This window comes from Schistocerca gregaria, chromosome 4, assembly GCF_023897955.1.
Source record: "Schistocerca gregaria isolate iqSchGreg1 chromosome 4, iqSchGreg1.2, whole genome shotgun sequence".
Classification (NCBI taxonomy): Eukaryota; Metazoa; Arthropoda; class Insecta; order Orthoptera; family Acrididae; genus Schistocerca; species Schistocerca gregaria.
Genome location: NC_064923.1, coordinates 358,318,102 through 358,341,000, shown reverse-complemented (window position 1 = coordinate 358,341,000; position 22,899 = coordinate 358,318,102). Strand labels below are relative to the sequence as shown.

The following is a 22,899-nucleotide window of genomic DNA, read 5'->3' as shown; positions in this document are numbered from 1 at the left end:
ATCTTGACTGAAAGGGGAAAGGGGAAAAGCAACAGTCGTACACAATTTCCACTCCACCTCAAATCATATACTGACTTATGGAGTATAGATACTTAATCGCTATGTTTACGTGAGTTACAGAGTCATTATTTTTAATACATCACCTACACCTGAGGTACAGGTAAGGTAAAGCTCATTTTTCTCATTGCTAAGAATCTACTCTAATATCGGAAAGCGTGGGCATTACTGATGCCATTTTGGAAGGTACATTGCTGTGGGCTGAAGAGAAAATGGAATGATTGCTCTGGAAGAGAGACGGATTAGTACCGTGTTTATCGGCGCCTGCCAGCTATTTCGGTTGTGGTGTAACAGCTATCGCGTTAGTCTCCCAAGCAGAAAACCAGGGATCGAAACTCGGCAGAGGTGAAAATTTTAATAGATTGTTCCAACCTCCATAACTCTCGTAAATACACGTGAGACACAATATGACTCAGGAACAACTACTGTGTATGATTAATGCGTTGTGTGACAGTGTACAACATTATGAATAGGGAACTAGCGTCTGGAAAGTGATCAGTCAACTCCCCAACGAACATAAGAGTGAGTTATTTGAAAAAACTGGAATGGTGGTGATGAATAAAAGAAAAAGTCAAGCCCAGAGAAACAAAACCACTAATATAAAATTTAAAATGAAATATTAAATGAAATATTACTTCTACTTTTCTATATAGTTGGACAGTGTCTGTACTTGTTATAAGAGGAGTGTGATAAAATACAACAGTCCTCGAGAATGAAAATGTATCACAAGTATGGTGGCAAATGGCTTTTGACAGTTCTTGATGAACAAAATAATGTATGGTACAAGGGAAGCGATGTTGCAGAAATACTGCATTTTAAACGACCTACACAAGCAATTAGAAAGAATGTTAACAAAGAAGATCAACAGTCATTAAAAACCCTCAATATTCCTAAGAATATGAACTTAAAAGAATTCCATAAATCGACAAAATTCATCAATAAAAGGGGACTGACATCTTTATTGGTGAAACATAGAACAGTATCGTCAGAAAAAGTTGTAGATCAGATTAGAAATGATTTCCAGTTAAATATAGATTTACCGAAAAGAACTAAAGAACAAAGATACATTGGAGAAATAATTGAACGTTTTCCAAACGAAAATATTGAACTGCAGTTTTATGTAAAACCATACAGGATCGACATGTATTTTAAGAAACATAGAACTGCTGTAGAATGTGATGAAAATGGTCACAAATATCGGAATAAGGAAAAAGAAATTCAAAGACAAAAATTCATAGAAACCAAGTTAAAATGTGTGTTTATTCGCTTTAATCCGGACGACGAAAACTTTGACATTAAAGATGTTATATGTAATATAGAAACAGCTATACACCAAAAATATCTTGACTGAAAGGGGAAAGGGGAAAAGCAACAGTCGTACACAATTTCCACTCCAACTCAAATCATATACTGACTTATGGAGTATAGATACTTAATCGCTATGTTTACGTGAGTTACAGAGTCATTATTTTTAATACATCACCTACACCTGAGGTACAGGTAAGGTAAAGCTCATTTTTCTCATTGCTAAGAATCTACTCTAATATCGGAAAGCGTGGGCATTACTGATGCCATTTTGGAAGGTACATTGCTGTGGGCTGAAGAGAAAATGGAATGATTGCTCTGGAAGAGAGACGGATTAGTACCGTGTTATCGGCGCCTGCCAGTTATTTCGGTTGTGGTGTAACAGCTATCGCGTTAGCCTCCCAAGCAGAAGACCAGGGATCGAAACTCGGCAGAGGTGAAAATTTTAATAGATTGTTCCAACCTCCATAACTCTCGTAAATACACGTGAGACACAATATGACTCAGGAACAACTACTGTGTATGATTAATGCGTTGTGTGACAGTGTACAACTTTATGAATAGGGAACTAGCGTCTGGAAAGTGATCAGTCAACTCCCCAACGAACATAAGAGTGAGTTATTTGAAAAAACTGGAATGGTGGTGATGAATAAAAGAAAAAGTCAAGCCCAGAGAAACAAAACCACTAATATAAAATTTAAAATGAAATATTAAATGAAATATTACTTCTACTTTTCTATATAGTTGGACAGTGTCTGTACTTGTTATAAGAGGAGTGTGATAAAATACAACAGTCCTCGAGAATGAAAATGTATCACAAGTATGGTGGCAAACGGCTTTTGACAGTTCTTGATGAACAAAATAATGTATGGTACAAGGGAAGCGATGTTGCAGAAATACTGCATTTTAAACGACCTACACAAGCAATTAGAAAGAATGTTAACAAAGAAGATCAACAGTCATTAAAAACCCTCAATATTCCTAAGAATATGAACTTAAAAGAATTCCATAAATCGACAAAATTCATCAATAAAAGGGGACTGACATCTTTATTGGTGAAACATAGAACAGTATCGTCAGAAAAAGTTGTAGATCAGATTAGAAATGATTTCCAGTTAAATATAGATTTACCGAAAAGAACTAAAGAACAAAGATACATTGGAGAAATAATTGAACGTTTTCCAAACGAAAATATTGAACTGCAGTTTTATGTAAAACCATACAGGATCGACATGTATTTTAAGAAACATAGAATTGCTGTAGAATGTGATGAAAATGGTCACAAATATCGGAATAAAGAAAAAGAAATTCAAAGACAAAAATTCATAGAAACCAAGTTAAAATGTGTGTTTATTCGCTTTAATCCGGACGACGAAAACTTCGACATTAAAGATGTTATATGTAATATAGAAACAGCTATACACCAAAAATATCTTGACTGAAAGGGGAAAGGGGAAAAGCAACAGTCGTACACAATTTCCACTCCACCTCAAATCATATACTGACTTATGGAGTATAGATACTTAATCGCTATGTTTACGTGAGTTACAGAGTCATTATTTTTAATACATCACCTACACCTGAGGTACAGGTAAGGTAAAGCTCATTTTTCTCATTGCTAAGAATCTACTCTAATATCGGAAAGCGTGGGCATTACTGATGCCATTTTGGAAGGTACATTGCTGTGGGCTGAAGAGAAAATGGAATGATTGCTCTGGAAGAGAGACGGATTAGTACCGTGTATATCGGCGCCTGCCAGCTATTTCGGTTGTGGTGTAACAGCTATCGCGTTAGTCTCCCAAGCAGAAGACCAGGGATCGAAACTCGGCAGAGGTGAAAATTTTAATAGATTGTTCCAACCTCCATAACTCTCGTAAATACACGTGAGACACAATATGACTCAGGAACAACTACTGTGTATGATTAATGCGTTGTGTGACAGTGTACAACTTTATGAATAGGGAACTAGCGTCTGGAAAGTGATCAGTCAACTCCCCAACGAACATAAGAGTGAGTTATTTGAAAAAACTGGAATGGTGGTGATGAATAAAAGAAAAAGTCAAGCCCAGAGAAACAAAACCACTAATATAAAATTTAAAATGAAATATTAAATGAAATATTACTTCTACTTTTCTATATAGTTGGACAGTGTCTGTACTTGTTATAAGAGGAGTGTGATAAAATACAACAGTCCTCGAGAATGAAAATGTATCACAAGTATGGTGGCAAACGGCTTTTGACAGTTCTTGATGAACAAAATAATGTATGGTACAAGGGAAGCGATGTTGCAGAAATACTGCATTTTAAACGACCTACACAAGCAATTAGAAAGAATGTTAACAAAGAAGATCAACAGTCATTAAAAACCCTCAATATTCCTAAGAATATGAACTTAAAAGAATTCCATAAATCGACAAAATTCATCAATAAAAGGGGACTGACATCTTTATTGGTGAAACATAGAACAGTATCGTCAGAAAAAGTTGTAGATCAGATTAGAAATGATTTCCAGTTAAATATAGATTTACCGAAAAGAACTAAAGAACAAAGATGCATTGGAGAAATAATTGAACGTTTTCCAAACGAAAATATTGAACTGCAGTTTTATGTAAAACCATACAGGATCGACATGTATTTTAAGAAACATAGAATTGCTGTAGAATGTGATGAAAATGGTCACAAATATCGGAATATAGAAAAAGAAATTCAAAGACAAAAATTCATAGAAACCAAGTTAAAATGTGTGTTTATTCGCTTTAATCCGGACGACGAAAACTTCGACATTAAAGATGTTATATGTAATATAGAAACAGCTATACACCAAAAATATCTTGACTGCAAGGGGAAAGGGGAAAAGCAACAGTCGTACACAATTTCCACTCCACCTCAAATCATATACTGACTTATGGAGTATAGATACTTAATCGCTATGTTTACGTGAGTTACAGAGTCATTATTTTTAATACATCACCTACACCTGAGGTACAGGTAAGGTAAAGCTCATTTTTCTCATTGCTAAGAATCTACTCTAATATCGGAAAGCGTGGGCATTACTGATGCCATTTTGGAAGGTACATTGCTGTGGGCTGAAGAGAAAATGGAATGATTGCTCTGGAAGAGAGACGGATTAGTACCGTGTATATCGGCGCCTGCCAGCTATTTCGGTTGTGGTGTAACAGCTATCGCGTTAGTCTCCCAAGCAGAAGACCAGGGATCGAAACTCGGCAGAGGTGAAAATTTTAATAGATTGTTCCAACCTCCATAACTCTCGTAAATACACGTGAGACACAATATGACTCAGGAACAACTACTGTGTATGATTAATGCGTTGTGTGACAGTGTACAACTTTATGAATAGGGAACTAGCGTCTGGAAAGAGATCAGTCAACTCCCCAACGAACATAAGAGTGAGTTATTTGAAAAAACTGGAATGGTGGTGATGAATAAAAGAAAAAGTCAAGCCCAGAGAAACAAAACCACTAATATAAAATTTAAAATGAAATATTAAATGAAATATTACTTCTACTTTTCTATATAGTTGGACAGTGTCTGTACTTGTTATAAGAGGAGTGTGATAAAATACAACAGTCCTCGAGAATGAAAATGTATCACAAGTATGGTGGCAAACGGCTTTTGACAGTTCTTGATGAACAAAATAATGTATGGTACAAGGGAAGCGATGTTGCAGAAATACTGCATTTTAAACGACCTACACAAGCAATTAGAAAGAATGTTAACAAAGAAGATCAACAGTCATTAAAAACCCTCAATATTCCTAAGAATATGAACTTAAAAGAATTCCATAAATCGACAAAATTCATCAATAAAAGGGGACTGACATCTTTATTGGTCAAACATAGAACAGTATCGTCAGAAAAAGTTGTAGATCAGATTAGAAATGATTTCCAGTTAAATATAAATTTACCGAAAAGAACTAAAGAACAAAGATGCATTGGAGAAATAATTGAACGTTTTCCAAACGAAAATATTGAACTGCAGTTTTATGTAAAACCATACAGGATCGACATGTATTTTAAGAAACATAGAATTGCTGTAGAATGTGATGAAAATGGTCACAAATATCGGAATAAAGAAAAAGAAATTCAAAGACAAAAATTCATAGAAACCAAGTTAAAATGTGTGTTTATTCGCTTTAATCCGGACGACGAAAACTTCGACATTAAAGATGTTATATGTAATATAGAAACAGCTATACACCAAAAATATCTTGACTGAAAGGGGAAAGGGGAAAAGCAACAGTCGTACACAATTTCCACTCCACCTCAAATCATATACTGACTTATGGAGTATAGATACTTAATCGCTATGTTTACGTGAGTTACAGAGTCATTATTTTTAATACATCACCTACACCTGAGGTACAGGTAAGGTAAAGCTCATTTTTCTCATTGCTAAGAATCTACTCTAATATCGGAAAGCGTGGGCATTACTGATGCCATTTTGGAAGGTACATTGCTGTGGGCTGAAGAGAAAATGGAATGATTGCTCTGGAAGAGAGACGGATTAGTACCGTGTATATAGGCGCCTGCTAGTTATTTCGGTTGTGGTGTAACAGCTATCGCGTTAGTCTCCCAAGCAGAAGACCAGGGATCGAAACTCGGCAGAGGTGAAAATTTTAATAGATTGTTCCAACCTCCATAACTCTCGTAAATACACGTGAGACACAATATGACTCAGGAACAACTACTGTGTATGATTAATGCGTTGTGTGACAGTGTACAACTTTATGAATAGGGAACTAGCGTCTGGAAAGTGATCAGTCAACTCCCCAACGAACATAAGAGTGAGTTATTTGAAAAAACTGGAATGGTGGTGATGAATAAAAGAAAAAGTCAAGCCCAGAGAAACAAAACCACTAATATAAAATTTAAAATGAAATATTAAATGAAATATTACTTCTACTTTTCTATATAGTTGGACAGTGTCTGTACTTGTTATAAGAGGAGTGTGATAAAATACAACAGTCCTCGAGAATGAAAATGTATCACAAGTATGGTGGCAAACGGCTTTTGACAGTACTTGATGAACAAAATAATGTATGGTACAAGGGAAGCGATGTTGCAGAAAAACTGCATTTGAAACGACCTACACAAGCAATTAGAAAGAATGTTAACAAAGAAGATCAACAGTCATTAAAAACCCTCAATATTCCTAAGAATATGAACTTAAAAGAACTCCATAAATCGACAAAATTCATCAATAAAAGGGGACTGACATCTTTATTGGTGAAACATAGAACAATATCGTCAGAAAAAGTTGTAGATCAGATTAGAAATGATTTCCAGTTAAATATAGATTTACCGAAAAGAACTAAAGAACAAAGATACATTGGAGAAATAATTGAACGTTTTCCAAACGAAAATATTGAACTGCAGTTTTATGTAAAACCATACAGGATCGACATGTATTTTAAGAAACATAGAATTGCTGTAGAATGTGATGAAAATGGTCACAAATATCGGAATAAAGAAAAAGAAATTCAAAGACAAAAATTCATAGAAACCAAGTTAAAATGTGTGTTTATTCGCTTTAATCCGGACGACGAAAACTTCGACATTAAAGATGTTATATGTAATATAGAAACAGCTATACACCAAAAATATCTTGACTGAAAGGGGAAAGGGGAAAAGCAACAGTCGTACACAATTTCCACTCCACCTCAAATCATATACTGACTTATGGAGTATAGATACTTAATCGCTATGTTTACGTGAGTTACAGAGTCATTATTTTTAATACATCACCTACACCTGAGGTACAGGTAAGGTAAAGCTCATTTTTCTCATTGCTAAGAATCTACTCTAATATCGGAAAGCGTGGGCATTACTGATGCCATTTTGGAAGGTACATTGCTGTGGGCTGAAGAGAAAATGGAATGATTGCTCTGGAAGAGAGACGGATTAGTACCGTGTTTATCGGCGCCTGCCAGCTATTTCGGTTGTGGTGTAACAGCTATCGCGTTAGTCTCCCAAGCAGAAGACCAGGGATCGAAACTCGGCAGAGGTGAAAATTTTAATAGATTGTTCCAACCTCCATAACTCTCGTAAATACACGTGAGACACAATATGACTCAGGAACAACTACTGTGTATGATTAATGCGTTGTGTGACAGTGTACAACATTATGAATAGGGAACTAGCGTCTGGAAAGTGATCAGTCAACTCCCCAACGAACATAAGAGTGAGTTATTTGAAAAAACTGGAATGGTGGTGATGAATAAAAGAAAAAGTCAAGCCCAGAGAAACAAAACCACTAATATAAAATTTAAAATGAAATATTAAATGAAATATTACTTCTACTTTTCTATATAGTTGGACAGTGTCTGTACTTGTTATAAGAGGAGTGTGATAAAATACAACAGTCCTCGAGAATGAAAATGTATCACAAGTATGGTGGCAAATGGCTTTTGACAGTTCTTGATGAACAAAATAATGTATGGTACAAGGGAAGCGATGTTGCAGAAATACTGCATTTTAAACGACCTACACAAGCAATTAGAAAGAATGTTAACAAAGAAGATCAACAGTCATTAAAAACCCTCAATATTCCTAAGAATATGAACTTAAAAGAATTCCATAAATCGACAAAATTCATCAATAAAAGGGGACTGACATCTTTATTGGTGAAACATAGAACAGTATCGTCAGAAAAAGTTGTAGATCAGATTAGAAATGATTTCCAGTTAAATATAGATTTACCGAAAAGAACTAAAGAACAAAGATACATTGGAGAAATAATTGAACGTTTTCCAAACGAAAATATTGAACTGCAGTTTTATGTAAAACCATACAGGATCGACATGTATTTTAAGAAACATAGAATTGCTGTAGAATGTGATGAAAATGGTCACAAATATCGGAATAAGGAAAAAGAAATTCAAAGACAAAAATTCATAGAAACCAAGTTAAAATGTGTGTTTATTCGCTTTAATCCGGACGACGAAAACTTCGACATTAAAGATGTTATATGTAATATAGAAACAGCTATACACCAAAAATATCTTGACTGAAAGGGGAAAGGGGAAAAGCAACAGTCGTACACAATTTCCACTCCACCTCAAATCATATACTGACTTATGGAGTATAGATACTTAATCGCTATGTTTACGTGAGTTACAGAGTCATTATTTTTAATACATCACCTACACCTGAGGTACAGGTAAGGTAAAGCTCATTTTTCTCATTGCTAAGAATCTACTCTAATATCGGAAAGCGTGGGCATTACTGATGCCATTTTGGAAGGTACATTGCTGTGGGCTGAAGAGAAAATGGAATGATTGCTCTGGAAGAGAGACGGATTAGTACCGTGTATATCGGCGCCTGCCAGTTATTTCGGTTGTGGTGTAACAGCTATCGCGTTAGTCTCCCAAGCAGAAGACCAGGGATCGAAACTCGGCAGAGGTGAAAATTTTAATAGATTGTTCCAACCTCCATAACTCTCGTAAATACACGTGAGACACAATATGACTCAGGAACAACTACTGTGTATGATTAATGCGTTGTGTGACAGTGTACAACTTTATGAATAGGGAACTAGCGTCTGGAAAGTGATCAGTCAACTCCCCAACGAACATAAGAGTGAGTTATTTGAAAAAACTGGAATGGTGGTGATGAATAAAAGAAAAAGTCAAGCCCAGAGAAACAAAACCACTAATATAAAATTTAAAATGAAATATTAAATGAAATATTACTTCTACTTTTCTATATAGTTGGACAGTGTCTGTACTTGTTATAAGAGGAGTGTGATAAAATACAACAGTCCTCGAGAATGAAAATGTATCACAAGTATGGTGGCAAACGGCTTTTGACAGTTCTTGATGAACAAAATAATGTATGGTACAAGGGAAGCGATGTTGCAGAAATACTGCATTTTAAACGACCTACACAAGCAATTAGAAAGAATGTTAACAAAGAAGATCAACAGTCATTAAAAACCCTCAATATTCCTAAGAATATGAACTTAAAAGAATTCCATAAATCGACAAAATTCATCAATAAAAGGGGACTGACATCTTTATTGGTGAAACATAGAACAGTATCGTCAGAAAAAGTTGTAGATCAGATTAGAAATGATTTCCAGTTAAATATAGATTTACCGAAAAGAACTAAAGAACAAAGATACATTGGAGAAATAATTGAACGTTTTCCAAACGAAAATATTGAACTGCAGTTTTATGTAAAACCATACAGGATCGACATGTATTTTAAGAAACATAGAATTGCTGTAGAATGTGATGAAAATGGTCACAAATATCGGAATAAAGAAAAAGAAATTCAAAGACAAAAATTCATAGAAACCAAGTTAAAATGTGTGTTTATTCGCTTTAATCTGGACGACGAAAACTTCGACATTAAAGATGTTATATGTAATATAGAAACAGCTATACACCAAAAATATCTTGACTGAAAGGGGAAAGGGGAAAAGCAACAGTCGTACACAATTTCCACTCCACCTCAAATCATATACTGACTTATGGAGTATAGATACTTAATCGCTATGTTTACGTGAGTTACAGAGTCATTATTTTTAATACATCACCTACACCTGAGGTACAGGTAAGGTAAAGCTCATTTTTCTCATTGCTAAGAATCTACTCTAATATCGGAAAGCGTGGGCATTACTGATGCCATTTTGGAAGGTACATTGCTGTGGGCTGAAGAGAAAATGGAATGATTGCTCTGGAAGAGAGACGGATTAGTACCGTGTTTATCGGCGCCTGCCAGCTATTTCGGTTGTGGTGTAACAGCTATCGCGTTAGTCTCCCAAGCAGAAAACCAGGGATCGAAACTCGGCAGAGGTGAAAATTTTAATAGATTGTTCCAACCTCCATAACTCTCGTAAATACACGTGAGACACAATATGACTCAGGAACAACTACTGTGTATGATTAATGCGTTGTGTGACAGTGTACAACATTATGAATAGGGAACTAGCGTCTGGAAAGTGATCAGTCAACTCCCCAACGAACATAAGAGTGAGTTATTTGAAAAAACTGGAATGGTGGTGATGAATAAAAGAAAAAGTCAAGCCCAGAGAAACAAAACCACTAATATAAAATTTAAAATGAAATATTAAATGAAATATTACTTCTACTTTTCTATATAGTTGGACAGTGTCTGTACTTGTTATAAGAGGAGTGTGATAAAATACAACAGTCCTCGAGAATGAAAATGTATCACAAGTATGGTGGCAAATGGCTTTTGACAGTTCTTGATGAACAAAATAATGTATGGTACAAGGGAAGCGATGTTGCAGAAATACTGCATTTTAAACGACCTACACAAGCAATTAGAAAGAATGTTAACAAAGAAGATCAACAGTCATTAAAAACCCTCAATATTCCTAAGAATATGAACTTAAAAGAATTCCATAAATCGACAAAATTCATCAATAAAAGGGGACTGACATCTTTATTGGTGAAACATAGAACAGTATCGTCAGAAAAAGTTGTAGATCAGATTAGAAATGATTTCCAGTTAAATATAGATTTACCGAAAAGAACTAAAGAACAAAGATACATTGGAGAAATAATTGAACGTTTTCCAAACGAAAATATTGAACTGCAGTTTTATGTAAAACCATACAGGATCGACATGTATTTTAAGAAACATAGAATTGCTGTAGAATGTGATGAAAATGGTCACAAATATCGGAATAAGGAAAAAGAAATTCAAAGACAAAAATTCATAGAAACCAAGTTAAAATGTGTGTTTATTCGCTTTAATCCGGACGACGAAAACTTTGACATTAAAGATGTTATATGTAATATAGAAACAGCTATACACCAAAAATATCTTGACTGAAAGGGGAAAGGGGAAAAGCAACAGTCGTACACAATTTCCACTCCACCTCAAATCATATACTGACTTATGGAGTATAGATACTTAATCGCTATGTTTACGTGAGTTACAGAGTCATTATTTTTAATACATCACCTACACCTGAGGTACAGGTAAGGTAAAGCTCATTTTTCTCATTGCTAAGAATCTACTCTAATATCGGAAAGCGTGGGCATTACTGATGCCATTTTGGAAGGTACATTGCTGTGGGCTGAAGAGAAAATGGAATGATTGCTCTGGAAGAGAGACGGATTAGTACCGTGTTATCGGCGCCTGCCAGTTATTTCGGTTGTGGTGTAACAGCTATCGCGTTAGTCTCCCAAGCAGAAGACCAGGGATCGAAACTCGGCAGAGGTGAAAATTTTAATAGATTGTTCCAACCTCCATAACTCTCGTAAATACACGTGAGACACAATATGACTCAGGAACAACTACTGTGTATGATTAATGCGTTGTGTGACAGTGTACAACTTTATGAATAGGGAACTAGCGTCTGGAAAGTGATCAGTCAACTCCCCAACGAACATAAGAGTGAGTTATTTGAAAAAACTGGAATGGTGGTGATGAATAAAAGAAAAAGTCAAGCCCAGAGAAACAAAACCACTAATATAAAATTTAAAATGAAATATTAAATGAAATATTACTTCTACTTTTCTATATAGTTGGACAGTGTCTGTACTTGTTATAAGAGGAGTGTGATAAAATACAACAGTCCTCGAGAATGAAAATGTATCACAAGTATGGTGGCAAACGGCTTTTGACAGTTCTTGATGAACAAAATAATGTATGGTACAAGGGAAGCGATGTTGCAGAAATACTGCATTTTAAACGACCTACACAAGCAATTAGAAAGAATGTTAACAAAGAAGATCAACAGTCATTAAAAACCCTCAATATTCCTAAGAATATGAACTTAAAAGAATTCCATAAATCGACAAAATTCATCAATAAAAGGGGACTGACATCTTTATTGGTGAAACATAGAACAGTATCGTCAGAAAAAGTTGTAGATCAGATTAGAAATGATTTCCAGTTAAATATAGATTTACCGAAAAGAACTAAAGAACAAAGATGCATTGGAGAAATAATTGAACGTTTTCCAAACGAAAATATTGAACTGCAGTTTTATGTAAAACCATACAGGATCGACATGTATTTTAAGAAACATAGAATTGCTGTAGAATGTGATGAAAATGGTCACAAATATCGGAATAAAGAAAAAGAAATTCAAAGACAAAAATTCATAGAAACCAAGTTAAAATGTGTGTTTATTCGCTTTAATCCGGACGACGAAAACTTCGACATTAAAGATGTTATATGTAATATAGAAACAGCTATACACCAAAAATATCTTGACTGAAAGGGGAAAGGGGAAAAGCAACAGTCGTACACAATTTCCACTCCACCTCAAATCATATACTGACTTATGGAGTATAGATACTTAATCGCTATGTTTACGTGAGTTACAGAGTCATTATTTTTAATACATCACCTACACCTGAGGTACAGGTAAGGTAAAGCTCATTTTTCTCATTGCTAAGAATCTACTCTAATATCGGAAAGCGTGGGCATTACTGATGCCATTTTGGAAGGTACATTGCTGTGGGCTGAAGAGAAAATGGAATGATTGCTCTGGAAGAGAGACGGATTAGTACCGCGAAACCGGCGCCTGCCAGCTATTTCGGTTGTGGTGTAACAGCTATCGCGTTAGTCTCCCAAGCAGAAGACCAGGGATCGAAACTCGGCAGAGGTGAAAATTTTAATAGATTGTTCCAACCTCCATAACTCTCGTAAATACACGTGAGACACAATATGACTCAGGAACAACTACTGTGTATGATTAATGCGTTGTGTGACAGTGTACAACTTTATGAATAGGGAACTAGCGTCTGGAAAGTGATCAGTCAACTCCCCAACGAACATAAGAGTGAGTTATTTGAAAAAACTGGAATGGTGGTGATGAATAAAAGAAAAAGTCAAGCCCAGAGAAACAAAACCACTAATATAAAATTTAAAATGAAATATTAAATGAAATATTACTTCTACTTTTCTATATAGTTGGACAGTGTCTGTACTTGTTATAAGAGGAGTGTGATAAAATACAACAGTCCTCGAGAATGAAAATGTATCACAAGTATGGTGGCAAACGGCTTTTGACAGTTCTTGATGAACAAAATAATGTATGGTACAAGGGAAGCGATGTTGCAGAAATACTGCATTTTAAACGACCTACACAAGCAATTAGAAAGAATGTTAACAAAGAAGATCAACAGTCATTAAAAACCCTCAATATTCCTAAGAATATGAACTTAAAAGAATTCCATAAATCGACAAAATTCATCAATAAAAGGGGACTGACATCTTTATTGGTGAAACATAGAACAGTATCGTCAGAAAAAGTTGTAGATCAGATTAGAAATGATTTCCAGTTAAATATAGATTTACCGAAAAGAACTAAAGAACAAAGATACATTGGAGAAATAATTGAACGTTTTCCAAACGAAAATATTGAACTGCAGTTTTATGTAAAACCATACAGGATCGACATGTATTTTAAGAAACATAGAATTGCTGTAGAATGTGATGAAAATGGTCACAAATATCGGAATAAAGAAAAAGAAATTCAAAGACAAAAATTCATAGAAACCAAGTTAAAATGTGTGTTTATTCGCTTTAATCCGGACGACGAAAACTTCGACATTAAAGATGTTATATGTAATATAGAAACAGCTATACACCAAAAATATCTTGACTGAAAGGGGAAAGGGGAAAAGCAACAGTCGTACACAATTTCCACTCCACCTCAAATCATATACTGACTTATGGAGTATAGATACTTAATCGCTATGTTTACGTGAGTTACAGAGTCATTATTTTTAATACATCACCTACACCTGAGGTACAGGTAAGGTAAAGCTCATTTTTCTCATTGCTAAGAATCTACTCTAATATCGGAAAGCGTGGGCATTACTGATGCCATTTTGGAAGGTACATTGCTGTGGGCTGAAGAGAAAATGGAATGATTGCTCTGGAAGAGAGACGGATTAGTACCGTGTATATCGGCGCCTGCCAGCTATTTCGGTTGTGGTGTAACAGCTATCGCGTTAGTCTCCCAAGCAGAAGACCAGGGATCGAAACTCGGCAGAGGTGAAAATTTTAATAGATTGTTCCAACCTCCATAACTCTCGTAAATACACGTGAGACACAATATGACTCAGGAACAACTACTGTGTATGATTAATGCGTTGTGTGACAGTGTACAACTTTATGAATAGGGAACTAGCGTCTGGAAAGTGATCAGTCAACTCCCCAACGAACATAAGAGTGAGTTATTTGAAAAAACTGGAATGGTGGTGATGAATAAAAGAAAAAGTCAAGCCCAGAGAAACAAAACCACTAATATAAAATTTAAAATGAAATATTAAATGAAATATTACTTCTACTTTTCTATATAGTTGGACAGTGTCTGTACTTGTTATAAGAGGAGTGTGATAAAATACAACAGTCCTCGAGAATGAAAATGTATCACAAGTATGGTGGCAAACGGCTTTTGACAGTTCTTGATGAACAAAATAATGTATGGTACAAGGGAAGCGATGTTGCAGAAATACTGCATTTTAAACGACCTACACAAGCAATTAGAAAGAATGTTAACAAAGAAGATCAACAGTCATTAAAAACCCTCAATATTCCTAAGAATATGAACTTAAAAGAATTCCATAAATCGACAAAATTCATCAATAAAAGGGGACTGACATCTTTATTGGTGAAACATAGAACAGTATCGTCAGAAAAAGTTGTATATCAGATTAGAAATGATTTCCAGTTAAATATAGATTTACCGAAAAGAACTAAAGAACAAAGATACATTGGAGAAATAATTGAACGTTTTCCAAACGAAAATATTGAACTGCAGTTTTATGTAAAACCATACAGGATCGACATGTATTTTAAGAAACATAGAATTGCTGTAGAATGTGATGAAAATGGTCACAAATATCGGAATAAAGAAAAAGAAATTCAAAGACAAAAATTCATAGAAACCAAGTTAAAATGTGTGTTTATTCGCTTTAATCCGGACGACGAAAACTTCGACATTAAAGATGTTATATGTAATATAGAAACAGCTATACACCAAAAATATCTTGACTGAAAGGGGAAAGGGGAAAAGCAACAGTCGTACACAATTTCCACTCCACCTCAAATCATATACTGACTTATGGAGTATAGATACTTAATCGCTATGTTTACGTGAGTTACAGAGTCATTATTTTTAATACATCACCTACACCTGAGGTACAGGTAAGGTAAAGCTCATTTTTCTCATTGCTAAGAATCTACTCTAATATCGGAAAGCGTGGGCATTACTGATGCCATTTTGGAAGGTACATTGCTGTGGGCTGAAGAGAAAATGGAATGATTGCTCTGGAAGAGAGACGGATTAGTACCGTGTATATCGGCGCCTGCCAGCTATTTCGGTTGTGGTGTAACAGCTATCGCGTTAGTCTCCCAAGCAGAAGACCAGGGATCGAAACTCGGCAGAGGTGAAAATTTTAATAGATTGTTCCAACCTCCATAACTCTCGTAAATACACGTGAGACACAATATGACTCAGGAACAACTACTGTGTATGATTAATGCGTTGTGTGACAGTGTACAACTTTATGAATAGGGAACTAGCGTCTGGAAAGTGATCAGTCAACTCCCCAATGAACATAAGAGTGAGTTATTTGAAAAAACTGGAATGGTGGTGATGAATAAAAGAAAAAGTCAAGCCCAGAGAAACAAAACCACTAATATAAAATTTAAAATGAAATATTAAATGAAATATTACTTCTACTTTTCTATATAGTTGGACAGTGTCTGTACTTGTTATAAGAGGAGTGTGATAAAATACAACAGTCCTCGAGAATGAAAATGTATCACAAGTATGGTGGCAAACGGCTTTTGACAGTTCTTGATGAACAAAATAATGTATGGTACAAGGGAAGCGATGTTGCAGAAATACTGCATTTTAAACGACCTACACAAGCAATTAGAAAGAATGTTAACAAAGAAGATCAACAGTCATTAAAAACCCTCAATATTCCTAAGAATATGAACTTAAAAGAATTCCATAAATCGACAAAATTCATCAATAAAAGGGGACTGACATCTTTATTGGTGAAACATAGAACAGTATCGTCAGAAAAAGTTGTAGATCAGATTAGAAATGATTTCCAGTTAAATATAGATTTACCGAAAAGAACTAAAGAACAAAGATACATTGGAGAAATAATTGAACGTTTTCCAAACGAAAATATTGAACTGCAGTTTTATGTAAAACCATACAGGATCGACATGTATTTTAAGAAACATAGAATTGCTGTAGAATGTGATGAAAATGGTCACAAATATCGGAATAAAGAAAAAGAAATTCAAAGACAAAAATTCATAGAAACCAAGTTAAAATGTGTGTTTATTCGCTTTAATCCGGACGACGAAAACTTCGACATTAAAGATGTTATATGTAATATAGAAACAGCTATACACCAAAAATATCTTGACTGAAAGGGGAAAGGGGAAAAGCAACAGTCGTACACAATTTCCACTCCACCTCAAATCATATACTGACTTATGGAGTATAGATACTTAATCGCTATGTTTACGTGAGTTACAGAGTCATTATTTTTAATACATCACCTACACCTGAGGTACAGGTAAGGTAAAGCTCATTTTTCTCATTGCTAAGAATCTACTCTAATATCGGAAAGCGTGGGCATTACTGATGCCATTTTGGAAGGTACATTGCTGTGGGCTGAAGAGAAAATGGAATGATTGCTCTGGAAGAGAGACGGATTAGTACCGTGTTTATCGGCGCCTGCCAGCTATTTCGGTTGTGGTGTAACAGCTATCGCGTTAGTCTCCCAAGCAGAAAACCAGGGATCGAAACTCGGCAGAGGTGAAAATTTTAATAGATTGTTCCAACCTCCATAACTCTCGTAAATACACGTGAGACACAATATGACTCAGGAACAACTACTGTGTATGATTAATGCGTTGTGTGACAGTGTACAACATTATGAATAGGGAACTAGCGTCTGGAAAGTGATCAGTCAACTCCCCAACGAACATAAGAGTGAGTTATTTGAAAAAACTGGAATGGTGGTGATGAATAAAAGAAAAAGTCAAGCCCAGAGAAACAAAACCACTAATATAAAATTTAAAATGAAATATTAAATGAAATATTACTTCTACTTTTCTATATAGTTGGACAGTGTCTGTACTTGTTATAAGAGGAGTGTGATAAAATACAACAGTCCTCGAGAATGAAAATGTATCACAAGTATGGTGGCAAATGGCTTTTGACAGTTCTTGATGAACAAAATAATGTATGGTACAAGGGAAGCGATGTTGCAGAAATACTGCATTTTAAACGACCTACACAAGCAATTAGAAAGAATGTTAACAAAGAAGATCAACAGTCATTAAAAACCCTCAATATTCCTAAGAATATGAACTTAAAAGAATTCCATAAATCGACAAAATTCATCAATAAAAGGGGACTGACATCTTTATTGGTGAAACATAGAACAGTATCGTCAGAAAAAGTTGTAGATCAGATTAGAAATGATTTCCAGTTAAATATAGATTTACCGAAAAGAACTAAAGAACAAAGATACATTGGAGAAATAATTGAACGTTTTCCAAACGAAAATATTGAACTGCAGTTTTATGTAAAACCATACAGGATCGACATGTATTTTAAGAAACATAGAATTGCTGTAGAATGTGATGAAAATGGTCACAAATATCGGAATAAGGAAAAAGAAATTCAAAGACAAAAATTCATAGAAACCAAGTTAAAATGTGTGTTTATTCGCTTTAATCCGGACGACGAAAACTTTGACATTAAAGATGTTATATGTAATATAGAAACAGCTATACACCAAAAATATCTTGACTGAAAGGGGAAAGGGGAAAAGCAACAGTCGTACACAATTTCCACTCCACCTCAAATCATATACTGACTTATGGAGTATAGATACTTAATCGCTATGTTTACGTGAGTTACAGAGTCATTATTTTTAATACATCACCTACACCTGAGGTACAGGTAAGGTAAAGCTCATTTTTCTCATTGCTAAGAATCTACTCTAATATCGGAAAGCGTGGGCATTACTGATGCCATTTTGGAAGGTACATTGCTGTGGGCTGAAGAGAAAATGGAATGATTGCTCTGGAAGAGAGACGGATTAGTACCGTGTTATCGGCGCCTGCCAGTTATTTCGGTTGTGGTGTAACAGCTATCGCGTTAGTCTCCCAAGCAGAAGACCAGGGATCGAAACTCGGCAGAGGTGAAAATTTTAATAGATTGTTCCAACCTCCATAACTCTCGTAAATACACGTGAGACACAATATGACTCAGGAACAACTACTGTGTATGATTAATGCGTTGTGTGACAGTGTACAACTTTATGAATAGGGAACTAGCGTCTGGAAAGTGATCAGTCAACTCCCCAACGAACATAAGAGTGAGTTATTTGAAAAAACTGGAATGGTGGTGATGAATAAAAGAAAAAGTCAAGCCCAGAGAAACAAAACCACTAATATAAAATTTAAAATGAAATATTAAATGAAATATTACTTCTACTTTTCTATATAGTTGGACAGTGTCTGTACTTGTTATAAGAGGAGTGTGATAAAATACAACAGTCCTCGAGAATGAAAATGTATCACAAGTATGGTGGCAAACGGCTTTTGACAGTTCTTGATGAACAAAATAATGTATGGTACAAGGGAAGCGATGTTGCAGAAATACTGCATTTTAAACGACCTACACAAGCAATTAGAAAGAATGTTAACAAAGAAGATCAACAGTCATTAAAAACCCTCAATATTCCTAAGAATATGAACTTAAAAGAATTCCATAAATCGACAAAATTCATCAATAAAAGGGGACTGACATCTTTATTGGTGAAACATAGAACAGTATCGTCAGAAAAAGTTGTAGATCAGATTAGAAATGATTTCCAGTTAAATATAGATTTACCGAAAAGAACTAAAGAACAAAGATGCATTGGAGAAATAATTGAACGTTTTCCAAACGAAAATATTGAACTGCAGTTTTATGTAAAACCATACAGGATCGACATGTATTTTAAGAAACATAGAATTGCTGTAGAATGTGATGAAAATGGTCACAAATATCGGAATAAAGAAAAAGAAATTCAAAGACAAAAATTCATAGAAACCAAGTTAAAATGTGTGTTTATTCGCTTTAATCCGGACGACGAAAACTTCGACATTAAAGATGTTATATGTAATATAGAAACAGCTATACACCAAAAATATCTTGACTGAAAGGGGAAAGGGGAAAAGCAACAGTCGTACACAATTTCCACTCCACCTCAAATCATATACTGACTTATGGAGTATAGATACTTAATCGCTATGTTTACGTGAGTTACAGAGTCATTATTTTTAATACATCACCTACACCTGAGGTACAGGTAAGGTAAAGCTCATTTTTCTCATTGCTAAGAATCTACTCTAATATCGGAAAGCGTGGGCATTACTGATGCCATTTTGGAAGGTACATTGCTGTGGGCTGAAGAGAAAATGGAATGATTGCTCTGGAAGAGAGACGGATTAGTACCGCGAAACCGGCGCCTGCCAGCTATTTCGGTTGTGGTGTAACAGCTATCGCGTTAGTCTCCCAAGCAGAAGACCAGGGATCGAAACTCGGCAGAGGTGAAAATTTTAATAGATTGTTCCAACCTCCATAACTCTCGTAAATACACGTGAGACACAATATGACTCAGGAACAACTACTGTGTATGATTAATGCGTTGTGTGACAGTGTACAACTTTATGAATAGGGAACTAGCGTCTGGAAAGTGATCAGTCAACTCCCCAACGAACATAAGAGTGAGTTATTTGAAAAAACTGGAATGGTGGTGATGAATAAAAGAAAAAGTCAAGCCCAGAGAAACAAAACCACTAATATAAAATTTAAAATGAAATATTAAATGAAATATTACTTCTACTTTTCTATATAGTTGGACAGTGTCTGTACTTGTTATAAGAGGAGTGTGATAAAATACAACAGTCCTCGAGAATGAAAATGTATCACAAGTATGGTGGCAAACGGCTTTTGACAGTTCTTGATGAACAAAATAATGTATGGTACAAGGGAAGCGATGTTGCAGAAATACTGCATTTTAAACGACCTACACAAGCAATTAGAAAGAATGTTAACAAAGAAGATCAACAGTCATTAAAAACCCTCAATATTCCTAAGAATATGAACTTAAAAGAATTCCATAAATCGACAAAATTCATCAATAAAAGGGGACTGACATCTTTATTGGTGAAACATAGAACAGTATCGTCAGAAAAAGTTGTAGATCAGATTAGAAATGATTTCCAGTTAAATATAGATTTACCGAAAAGAACTAAAGAACAAAGATACATTGGAGAAATAATTGAACGTTTTCCAAACGAAAATATTGAACTGCAGTTTTATGTAAAACCATACAGGATCGACATGTATTTTAAGAAACATAGAATTGCTGTAGAATGTGATGAAAATGGTCACAAATATCGGAATAAAGAAAAAGAAATTCAAAGACAAAAATTCATAGAAACCAAGTTAAAATGTGTGTTTATTCGCTTTAATCCGGACGACGAAAACTTCGACATTAAAGATGTTATATGTAATATAGAAACAGCTATACACCAAAAATATCTTGACTGAAAGGGGAAAGGGGAAAAGCAACAGTCGTACACAATTTCCACTCCACCTCAAATCATATACTGACTTATGGAGTATAGATACTTAATCGCTATGTTTACGTGAGTTACAGAGTCATTATTTTTAATACATCACCTACACCTGAGGTACAGGTAAGGTAAAGCTCATTTTTCTCATTGCTAAGAATCTACTCTAATATCGGAAAGCGTGGGCATTACTGATGCCATTTTGGAAGGTACATTGCTGTGGGCTGAAGAGAAAATGGAATGATTGCTCTGGAAGAGAGACGGATTAGTACCGTGTATATCGGCGCCTGCCAGCTATTTCGGTTGTGGTGTAACAGCTATCGCGTTAGTCTCCCAAGCAGAAGACCAGGGATCGAAACTCGGCAGAGGTGAAAATTTTAATAGATTGTTCCAACCTCCATAACTCTCGTAAATACACGTGAGACACAATATGACTCAGGAACAACTACTGTGTATGATTAATGCGTTGTGTGACAGTGTACAACTTTATGAATAGGGAACTAGCGTCTGGAAAGTGATCAGTCAACTCCCCAACGAACATAAGAGTGAGTTATTTGAAAAAACTGGAATGGTGGTGATGAATAAAAGAAAAAGTCAAGCCCAGAGAAACAAAACCACTAATATAAAATTTAAAATGAAATATTAAATGAAATATTACTTCTACTTTTCTATATAGTTGGACAGTGTCTGTACTTGTTATAAGAGGAGTGTGATAAAATACAACAGTCCTCGAGAATGAAAATGTATCACAAGTATGGTGGCAAACGGCTTTTGACAGTTCTTGATGAACAAAATAATGTATGGTACAAGGGAAGCGATGTTGCAGAAATACTGCATTTTAAACGACCTACACAAGCAATTAGAAAGAATGTTAACAAAGAAGATCAACAGTCATTAAAAACCCTCAATATTCCTAAGAATATGAACTTAAAAGAATTCCATAAATCGACAAAATTCATCAATAAAAGGGGACTGACATCTTTATTGGTGAAACATAGAACAGTATCGTCAGAAAAAGTTGTAGATCAGATTAGAAATGATTTCCAGTTAAATATAGATTTACCGAAAAGAACTAAAGAACAAAGATACATTGGAGAAATAATTGAACGTTTTCCAAACGAAAATATTGAACTGCAGTTTTATGTAAAACCATACAGGATCGACATGTATTTTAAGAAACATAGAATTGCTGTAGAATGTGATGAAAATGGTCACAAATATCGGAATAAAGAAAAAGAAATTCAAAGACAAAAATTCATAGAAACCAAGTTAAAATGTGTGTTTATTCGCTTTAATCCGGACGACGAAAACTTCGACATTAAAGATGTTATATGTAATATAGAAACAGCTATACACCAAAAATATCTTGACTGAAAGGGGAAAGGGGAAAAGCAACAGTCGTACACAATTTCCACTCCACCTCAAATCATATACTGACTTATGGAGTATAGATACTTAATCGCTATGTTTACGTGAGTTACAGAGTCATTATTTTTAATACATCACCTACACCTGAGGTACAGGTAAGGTAAAGCTCATTTTTCTCATTGCTAAGAATCTACTCTAATATCGGAAAGCGTGGGCATTACTGATGCCATTTTGGAAGGTACATTGCTGTGGGCTGAAGAGAAAATGGAATGATTGCTCTGGAAGAGAGACGGATTAGTACCGTGTATATCGGCGCCTGCCAGCTATTTCGGTTGTGGTGTAACAGCTATCGCGTTAGTCTCCCAAGCAGAAGACCAGGGATCGAAACTCGGCAGAGGTGAAAATTTTAATAGATTGTTCCAACCTCCATAACTCTCGTAAATACACGTGAGACACAATATGACTCAGGAACAACTACTGTGTATGATTAATGCGTTGTGTGACAGTGTACAACTTTATGAATAGGGAACTAGCGTCTGGAAAGTGA

The 22,899-nt window shown here is 35.1% G+C and overlaps 1 protein-coding gene across 1 annotated transcript in view; it reads right to left on the bottom strand.

The window, feature by feature from the left end:
* Positions 1–22,899, bottom strand: part of LOC126268194 (proton-coupled amino acid transporter-like protein CG1139) — a 1,364,918-nt gene that overhangs the window by 694,497 nt on the left and 647,522 nt on the right. The gene's annotated exons all lie outside the window — the stretch shown is intronic.